This window comes from Callorhinus ursinus, unplaced genomic scaffold (assembly GCF_003265705.2).
Source record: "Callorhinus ursinus isolate GAN/ISIS: 27379988/994484 unplaced genomic scaffold, GSC_fseal_2.0 scaffold7, whole genome shotgun sequence".
Lineage (NCBI taxonomy): Eukaryota > Metazoa > Chordata > Mammalia > Carnivora > Otariidae > Callorhinus > Callorhinus ursinus.
In genome coordinates, this window is record NW_027397069.1 from 52,792,524 (window position 1) to 52,803,542 (window position 11,019).

The window sequence follows — 11,019 nt, forward strand, 5'->3', positions numbered from 1 at the left end:
TTACTATATTATAATGAATGAAGATACTAGGTATTGTAGACTATGACATAATACTTTTTATCTATGAAACATTTTATGTTAGAATTAATGAAAGAGCTCATTTAAATTTAATTAGCCACAGATTTTCATCACGGATCACTTCTGTGTGTATGTTGTATTAAAGAAATTGGTTAATGTATTTCTAAAACTTGTTCACATGTAGAATCTGACGCTTCTGAATCATGTTAGACCCAGAGTCATGATTGTCCATGTTTTTCCACACTGTATCATCCAGTGACCATCAGTCAATTGAGAGCATGGACAGTGCAGCATTTCGTAAGAGAATTCACAGAGAACAAGAGACCCTGGCTTTACAGTTCTGCAGAGCTAGGCTATTTTAACTCCAACTTTAGGAATGATGCTAAATCAGTCTGATGTACCTCCTCTCTCACCATATCCACAACTATTTGCTTCACGGGGATTAAGATCCCACGGCTGCCTCTGGGATTTTCTTCCATACACTTGGCACACATTCTGTAAGTTTTCATCCTGGCACTGATATTTATGACCAGACAATGACAACTGTCATGACTGCTAGTTGGCTAGAGCAATTGTACAACTCCATCAATTCGAAGATGCAGCATGATGTCTGAGAAAATAAAATGTAAAATAATGTGTGCTTCAGAATCAGTGAGATGGAATAACCTCTCTAAAGCTGTTTCCTCATACAATAAGATAATGGTACTCACCTCATATGGATGTTGTAAGGGCTAAATAAGATAGTCCAGGGGCGTGGTTAGCATGTCTGGCATATAGTGAGCATTTAATAAGTGATATTTACTATTACTGTTGTTATGATTATTAGTTAACCTCAGCTGAAAGTTGCTTGTCCATCAGTAACATGTATTGCTAAACTCAGGATTAATAGCTGAAAAGTGTTACCAAATGGCTGATTTTTATCTCTCACCAACCTGAACAGAAGCATGCTTATGGGTTCTTGGAACCTGCTTTCTCTCATTTGGTTTTCTATTTTATCCTTGGTGTAAGCCTCTTCTCCTACCAGTCCTGAAATTCTTACCATTCTAAGGAAAACAATGAAAATAAAGGGACTGAGTTTAGGAGAGCAACACACACACACACAAAATACACAGAGGTGCTCGTCAAAGCTTTCTCATTAACTAATATTAATCAATAAGATTAATATTCTCACTAGGGTATTGAGTAAAATTCAAAATAAGAATATGTTTTTCTGAGATCTGAATTTAAATTTCTGTGCCATTACACATAAAATTTTTGTACCAAATACAGATCCTCAATGAATATTCAAATCATCATATTACAGGGCCCCATTATTCATTTAAAAAATATAGTTACCAAATATGTAAATGTTCCAAGGAAGAGGAGGAAAATCTCTTGCAACTGCTGTCTCAACTCTATGGCTACCTCCACGACCACTGATATTCATATTATTTATAGAAACCAGAAAATTGTGGTGTCTGTTCTCTTTGATTATCATATCATTCCAAAGCCTCTTTCTTCCTTCAATGCTTCCTATCCTTCCTTTTAAAAACTGCAAACCTTCCAGCAATCATTTTCAAACACCTCAATTTTACTAATAATCAGGGAGTCAGATCAGAAAGACAAACACTGAGAAACATGCATAAAGTGAGTAAATACCATCTCTTTCCAGACTCAGAACAAGGTATATACAAATCCAAATTTCACATTTCACAAATAGGATTTTGTAGGTGACTATATACTAAACAGTGGATGGAATATCAGATTCACTTGCCATACACAGGATTTCACTTGTTGTCAATCGCAGACGGTTTTATGTCATGATTATGCATATGAGCTGTGATTACAAAATACTAAGATTCCATAAAACATGCATGAAAATAGGAACAAATGTGCACTAGTATAAATATATATATACATTAGCTTGGATCCAAATCCTATAATTGCTTATTACCAAAATGGCGTAAGACATGTTAACAGAGTTGCTTCCTCTCCCTAATCCTGTCACCTATCCTATCCAGCAGGAGAAAATATGTCATGCAATTCCTGAGCTATCCGAGAACCATCTAACCCCTTCCTGTTGCCATATTCTGTTCTATTTCTGCACACAATTAGAAAGGAAGTCATGGTTTGGAATGTGTCAGAGTAGGTTGGTTAATACTTGAGATTTACCAAATCCATAATATTAGAGACTCAGTAGAAGCCCCAGTCAGTGCCTGACTGGTACTGGGAATAGCCTGACAAGTTAGTGAGACTGACTCCATGATATTCGTTATATGCTCTAAGAACTACTTTGCCTGAACAAATTCCACATGCAATGTTGGGGCCTGGCTGGGGGAACAGGCTCAAGCTTACAGAACCAGCTCTGCAAATAGGCCACTCAAGTAATTGGCTCACCAGTAATAGATGACTGAAATTGGTCTGAAGGACTGGCCTTTAAATACCCAGAGAGGGAAAGTGAAACTTGAATTACCCAGTTAGTCTGAAAGAAAAAGGGCGGGGGGGATAAACTGTGACTTATGGTATTATTCATAGAAAAGCACATTAGGAGGGTGACACAGGAGAGGTTCAGTCCTAAAACAGTAAGAGCACAACCCCGGCCTGGGAAGAAAAGGGGTTATTTGAAGGGCAGATGCTGCCACTGTAGCCAGATGACGATTAGCATGCTAGATGGAAAAGGGGGAAATCAGAGCTTTGCGGGAATTTGAAATTACTTCCATTACAGGGTGCCCATTTCCTTTGCTGGCCCTGACTTAATACAGGTCTGATCCATTCATTTAGACTCAGATTTAGAAACTTAGATTTGGGTAAGGTCACCAAGGGAGAGCTATGAGGAAATGGGACCACCTTATTGCAATTCTCTAAAAATTACACAAAAATGATAATAAATGAAGAATTTAAACCATTTCCTCAGATTGCTTTGGCCATAAAGGATATCAGGCTGTCCCCATGAGTTGTTGTTTTAAAGCATGTTACTGAGATAATACTACATTTAATCATTGCAAGTGACTCTCTTTAAGACAAGCCTTCTTTTAAAGGAACACTCCTCATCTCCCTAGATATCCTTAAAGGAGCACTTTATCCAAGCTCCAGTTTGCACTTTCCCAGCCTTACCTGCCTGTGTGAATAGCTAATGACAGGGTATTCTTTCTGAGTGTCTGCACAGGACTTCATTATGTTGTTCCCGGCATCAGTGCAGTGAGGCGTAGTCTGCGGTAATTAATAGTTCCACATCTCAGGGCAGGAGGAAGGGTCACAGTTCTTGGTGGCTCCATCGTCTTGATGCTCATTGCCTTGCATGTCCAGTATCTGAACAAGGGTTTCAAAGGGTTTTGAAAGAAATGCAGCAGGAAAGGTCCAGTGTAGTTATTGTGGATAGCTGACAAAGCCCCCCAAGTGGAAAGTCAGGGGAGAGGCTTGGCAGCTTTCAGATTCCATGTTAAGTGCCGATTCTATGCCCATTAGCACTGCAGATGCACAAAAGAAGGAAAACCCCATCCTGCCCTGTAGAGCTGAGAAGGGCATTTGAAGTGTCACTGGGAGAAAACACAGAGAAACAAAAGAACACCTCTCAGAAAGCAGTGAGTACTCCTTTCGAAGAAAAGGGCTAACAAGTCCTAAGGGCTCCAGAGTCCTGGCAGAAAATGTACACGGGGGATGTGGGCTAGCCATGGCACAGTTAATAGGCTTGGGGATGGTGGCAAATGGAGACCTCATGCCCCACTGACAGAAGTTCTCCTCTTGGCCAGGCCAATAGTGTCATCCACAGTGTTATGGAATATTCATTTTTTTCAGAGATGCCAGACATGAAAAGGTGTGTGTGTGTGTGGGTGTGGGTGTGTGTATGTGTGTGTGTGTGTGTGTTGACAACGAAGCCAAACAACATTTAATTACTACACAGGCCAAACAAAAATGTCTGTGCCCCAATCCTGCCCATCAGCCTCTCTTTTGTAACCTTAGGAGTTTCATTCTTTGGGACTCCCTAAAAATAAAAGATATGCAGAGAAAAGATAGATTAAATAAAGAAAGAAAAAATACAGTTGGTATCATAGTTAGGTATGTCATCTGCTTCCCCAGGCCCACAAAGCCTTGGGCATATTTGTTGAGATGTTTGCTAGCTGCCATATTAGATAAGGCTTGAAATCTTCGTGACTTAACACAATGAAATGACATAAAATAAAAACAACACAGTTATTTCTTGCTCACCTGACAGTTCAATTTGGTGTTCTGTGTGTGGGAGGAAGACAGGGAATGAGGAGGGATGGAGGGTGCTCTCTAGTAGACTTCTTGAGGGCCTGCTCTCTTCACCACATGATTCTCTAGGTTGCTCTGAGGAGAGGGACTAAAAGCTTGTCTCCATTCAACCAGCCAGAAAGGGAAGGGGGATTGATCTTGAAGGGAAGTTTCTATAGGCCACTCATAGACGTGATGTACATTACTTCCATCAATTTTCCATTGGCCATAATTCTGTCCTATGACTGCACTTAAATGCAAGTAAGAATGGAAAATGTTGTTGGTTGGATCTCAAAAAATAATAAGGAAACTGGTTTGAAGAAAAAAGATATCTGCCACGATTAGGGATTAAAATGGAGCCGTTTTAGCAGGAGCAAACCGGGTTTTCTCTCACGCTTGTCCCTATCTGCTGCTATGAGTGTTCACTCAGAATATTACCCATTTACTTCTTGGAGCTTTGCATTTCCATAATTAATCACAATATAATTATCTAAATTTTGACTTTGGAAGATTAAGTCTATTGTGCTCTGACATCTCTTCCTTCATACTCCTAATTATGATTTAAAGCTTTCTAAGAATAGTCAGGCTTCCTTTGCTGCAAACCATGGCATTCTGACTGTCAAGTTTTCCAATCCTGGGCCATGTGTAATAAGCAGATGGAACCTCATGGTCACCCTAGCACAGTATCAGTTCAGGTGTTCTGGGCTTACTCATGAATATCTCATTGACTTGAGGCTGATTTTTCCCTGCAGCTTGAAGCCTTAGAGGTAGAAGCTTTAGGCAATTCATCCCATGGCATTAGCTTTGCTGTGTGGTCCTCTGTCTTATCTACACAGAGTGACAGTGTTACTTTCCAGAGTTGATATGTGGGGCTGCCTAGAACCATGGCCTCTCAAGACTGAGGCGCTCTAAATCCCCCACTGCTAGGAATGGTGGGCTCATAGCCGCATCCTTGCTATGAGGATTATGAATGAGGATTCAGCATGAATGTAACCATACCTTACCTTGACAACATCTTGATTCCTCTGCCATTCAATTCAATTTATTGAACTTTTTGATTTACTAAATATGAATTGATTGGACAAATGTGTGTGTATGTACAATGTATTGATTACTTCCTATAGCCAGATACCATTCTAACTGGTTTTCTTATATTAACTCCCTTAATATTCAAAACAACGCTGTGAATGTGGTGCTATTATTATCCCTATTTCTGAATAAGGAAACTGAGTTAATTACCCATATCATAAAGCAGTAATGGAGAGAGCCAGGATTTAAACATGACCCAAAAGACACACAATCATGTAAGAACATTGAGGGGCCAGACTAAGGGCCAAGAGAATGTACTGCTTTATATGGGACAGCATCATAGCTTTGCGGTGATTAAAAGTTCTGGACATCTCTTTATTTCTGCCTTGTCCTCTCCATTCCCAAAGGAATCTCAATATGAACAGGCAAAACTTTCCATTAATGTAAAATTATGCATTTCGCTTCTGGAGCTAGTACCACTAATCCTTCCCCCACCTTGCTGACAGTTGGTTTATGAATTACCATGCTGTGCAACCATGAGAAAAAGTCTCTGGGGGCTTCTAGGAAAGCATTTGTTGATTATGAAAAGACACAAATGAAGAAAAGGAGTCTTTTTGTCTGGATGTTGTTTTGTGATATGGCAACCAGAACAGCAAGGAGCAACCTCTGATCATAAGGGATGGCAGCTTCAGAACAAAACCCAACAGGCTGAAGAGGGGAGAGAGGCAAGGCAGAAAAATGTGGACCCCTGGCATCTTGTTTAGATTCTAACTTAACCAACTATAGACTCATCATACCTGCAGACTTCATCTTATGTGAAATAATAAAGTTATGTGTTGTTTTAGTCAGCGTCCAGGTTGAGGCTGTAGAGGAGTTGCTAGTAGCCAAAAGCATTCTAACTGTACAAAGCCTGTAAAGTTAAAAGAAAAATAAGGCGATTTGAGGATTAGTAAAATGAACAAATATCAAAAAGATGCACTAATAGATGACAAGAAATGAGTTGGGAATGAAAATTAATAGAAAAGAGTAAGTAGGATAAATGTGAGAGCGAGAGAAAAAGGTCAAATACAACAGAATTAAAGAGTGCAGTGAATTTTGCAAATCTTTATAGAATACTGAAACTGGCCCATCACTAAATCAAATTGCATAAGGGAAAGTAATTTATTTCAAGATCCTTCAATCATTTGCCTATCTTTATATTCTTGATCCCTCAAGAAATATTCTGCTTAAATTTATAGAATATGTTTTGTATACTAATAGTTTCATATTTATTGTCTCACTTGGTATTGTTTGCCCTTTAAAAGAGATCACTGTGGCTTACAGAGGTCTTAGTTAACGTGGCTGTGACTTTTTGATTTACTAGTAACAGAAACCCAACTTGAACATAAAAGGACTAATAATAGATTCCCTTATCTCAAAGAAAGAAATTGTCCTGCAAAGGAGATGTGAATACAAACCACTAGTACTACACAATGCAATTATAAAATAAAGATAACCAAAGGAAACTTTAGAAGTAATGGAGAGGGAGTAATCACTCTGGATCTTAACATCCCATTAGTTAAGTAGGGTATAGATGATCTGCATTCACCAAGGCTAAAGTTCCAATACTGAGGAGGCCTGCTCCCATAATGCTCTACAAAGTCATAGGGCCAGTGGTCAGGAATTATCTATGTGACTCTGTAACATTGGAAGAATCAGGTCACAGAAATGGCCTTGTTAGAAAGGGAGAAACTCAGAGTTCAGTGACTGATATGGGCATGCTCTACTGTTGTGCTAACTCAAACCTTCTAAGCCAGCTTTCAGCTATGCTATCAAAATCGAGAATAAATGCATCTCCAGAACCATCCAGATTTATCTCTTGGCAGAAATGTAGGTGGGCATTGGGAATGAACTAGAAGCAAGTCTCTAGTCTATCCATCATCTATGTTACTCTCTCTGGGCCTAGTTCACAACAAATGTGTACCTTTTACATCTCCATCCCATACAGCAAGAAACATGGCTGCCTACACCTCCTGAGCATACATGTTATAGTCCAGCCACCTAGAGAAAGACTGAACCTACTGCAAGTAGCTGAAAGAAGAAAAACAAATTCATGGGCCCAGGATAGCATCTACTGATCTAGTGAACTCTGGTAAGGAAACTGGATAATATCAAATATATAAGGAGCTTCTATTATAACCTTGTGGTTAGGTGCTAGGCAGATAATCCAGTATGCTTCTACTACAGAAAGACTGAGTAATTTGCCAGTGGTTGTAAATGTTAGAACCCAGGTGTGAACTTCAGTCTTATAACTCAAAACTCTGTGATCCTCACAGTGTTACAAAGATGAATGAATGAATGTGGAAACACCAGAGGGTAGGAATTAATTTGTTCCCACCAAACTATTCATAGCCCCTTTTGGGTCTTTCTAAATCCTCAGAAATATTTGTCTTTTAAATTTTTAGCCAAGGTATTATCCATACCTGCTGTAAAAACTATTTGGAGGTTCTCGTTCAAGATGGCAACATAAGAAAACTCTGAGTTTACCTCCTCCACAGAACACACCAAATTATACCTATTAGAACAATTCCTCCTAAAGAAGAACTGAGGGCTGACTGAGTAGCTACTTAACAACCAAAGACAGATGGCAAGAGAGACCGAGACACAGTAAGGAAGAGAACCCCCATCCCCAATGCTGCAAATGGCATTGGAGAGAGAAAATACTGAAGAACTAGGAATAGATTCCTCTGTCCTTGGGAACAGAAAAAAACCCACAGTTTAAAAGAGCAACTAGCATATAAAAAAAGACAACACTAGAACTCTGGCAAGGGGCAGAGAAGCTGTGGGAAAGTTCTCCAGGTCAGAGGGACTAGAGAATGACATGGTTTATATCCCCACTCCACCTTAAAAGCCTAGACTGGAGCGGGTCTAGACACTATTACAGGCGAGTCTGGTTATCTTAGTGAACTTACAACTTCAGCAAACCCAGCCGTCTTCCTTTCCACCTTAAAATCCCAGACTGAAGCAGGGTCCAGGTCATGGTGAGTTTGCCACTTCGGTGAACTCAGGGTCCACAAGCCAACACCAAGCCACCCTGTGATGCTGGAGCACAAAAAAATAAGCCACAGTTTCTGTTTTTTCTTTTTTTATATATTTTACTTATTTTATTTTATTCCATTTTTGTTCCTTTCTTTCTTGTTCTGTTTTTTTCCTTTCTTTTTCAAAGCCATGGTTTAAAAGAATAACTAGCATATACAGCCACAGCTCCAGCCAGCCAGCTAGCAAAAGTCACAAAGCACACACAGTCTGCATAGGGGACACCATACACAAGACCGTTCCTTCAAGTTTAAGAGAAGTAGTCTTTTTGGCTAATCCATTAAAAACAAATACAAAAAGTCAAGCAAAATGGGGAGATAGAGAATATGCTTCAAAAGAAATAACAAGAAAAAAAAATCCGAAAAATAACTAAATGAAACAGAGATAAGCAATATGCCTGATAAAGAATTTAAAGTAATGATCATAAAGATACTCACTGGGCTGGAGAAAAGAATGGAAGAACTCAGGCCTTCAATAAAGCTGCAGAAAATATTAAAAATAACCAATCAGGGTTGAAGAATATAACAACTGAAATAAAAAATACATAGAGGGAACCAACAGTACATTAGAGGATGCAGAAGAACATATCAGCAATCTGGAATACAGGGTAATGGAAAGCATGCAAGGTGAACAGCAAAAAAAGAAAATAATTTTTTATTTAAATTCAATTAGCCAACACATAGTACATCATTAGTTTCAGATGTAGTGTTCAATAATTTATCAGTTGTATATAACACCAAGTGCTTATCACATCACATGCCTTTACCCAAGTACCTTTTAGTTGTAGACTTTTCTTTCCACTCAATTCCCTTTAACACTTCTTATAAGGCTGCCTTAGTGGTGATGAATTCCTCTAGCTTTTGTTTGTCTGGGAAACTCTCCTATTCTGAATGATAACCTTGCTGAGTAGAGCATTCTTGGTTGCAGGGTTCTTCCTTTCAATACTTTGAATACATCATACCAGTCCCTTTGGCCTTCCAAAGTTGCTGCTAAAAAATCAGTTGATCACCTTATGGAGTTTCACTTGTACATAACTCTTTTTTTCTCTTGCTGTCTTAAAATTTCTCTTTATCAATACTTTTTGCCATTTCAATTATTACGTGTCTTGGTGTGGACATCCTTGGGTTAATTTAGTTAGGGATTCTCTGTGCTTTCCAGATCTGGATGTCTTTTTCTTTTCCCAGGAATTTGTCTACCCCTTCTCTTTCTTCTCCTTCTGAGATCCCTATAATGTGAATGTTATTATGCTTGATGATGTCACTGAGATTCCTTAATTTATTCTTATTTTGTATTATTCTTTGGTCTTTCTGCTGCTTAGCTTGGTTACTTTCCATTACCCTTTCTTCTAGATCATTACCCTGTTCTGCCTCCTCTGTTATTGATTCCCTCTAGTGTATTTTTATTTCAATCACTGAGTTCTTCATCTCTGATTAGTTCTTTTTTATATGTTTTTGTGGTTCTTATTGAGGTCCTCCACTCTTTTCTCAAGTCCATTTATGGACATTACTTTATCAGGCATATCACATATCTCTGACTCATTTAGCTCTTTTGCTGTAATTTTTTTCCTATTTTTTCCATTTGGTACATATTCCTCTGTCTCATTTTTTCTGTTTGTCTCTTTGTAATAGGGAGGTCAGCTATATGTCCTGGCCTTCAAAGTGGTGGCCTTGTGTAAAGGAGGTCCTGTGGTGCCCTGGAGCACAATGCCCCCTGTTGCCAGAATGAGGTGCTCTACACTACTGTTGTTGCTGAGCTGTGTCCGCCTTCAGCCTTGTCAGCTGCAGTAACCCACTTTGCCTGCCCTGGACACACTGAGCAGGGTTTGATCCCTGTGCTATGGAGAATCTAAGGCTACCACAGACTCATAGGGAGGTAAGGTCAGCAGTTAGGTTAACTGTCTGCACTTAGTCTCTCTGCCACAGCTGTGGGCACACTGAACAGCAGAGTTTCTCTCTGTGTGGTCACCTGATAGACCAAATGCCTACCCCCTGGTCCATCAGTCAGGGCTGCAATCAAACTGATCATCGGGGCATTCTTTTTGTGCACCAGCTAAAAGGTTCATCTGCTGGAACTGTGGACATGCTGGTGTATGGGATTATCTCCCCCAACTCCAGGGAAGGAGTCACTTTTGAGTGGCACTGGTCCCTTTCTTGAAAGCGGCGTCAAGGCAAGGGCTACTTTGGAGAGGTGCATGCCAAGTGGGTGGGCTGGATGGGGCAGGGGGAATTTGCAGGGGTGGGACCCGAGGTACTAGTCAGATATGGGAACCAGTGCTAACACTCTACAGCTAAGTGTCCTATCTAGGCTGGGGAAAAGGAGAAATGGTGCTCACCACTACTTTTGTTCTTGGAGGGATCTCCTGAAGATCCCTGCCACTTCAGTGCACATTCTGAGATTATGAAATAAATACTCACATATACCTGAGGTGTTTTTCAAACTGCCATATATTTTTTTAATTTAATTTAATTTTATTATGTTATGTTAGTTACCACACAGTACATCATTAGTTTTTGATGTAGTGTTCCATGATTCATTGTTTGCATATAACACCCATTGCTCCATGCAATATGTGCCCTCCTTAATACCCATCACCAGGCTAACCCATCCCCCCAACCCCCTACTCTCTAAAACCCTTAGTTTGTTTCTCAGAGTCCATAGTCTCTCATGGTTTCTCTCCCCCTCCAA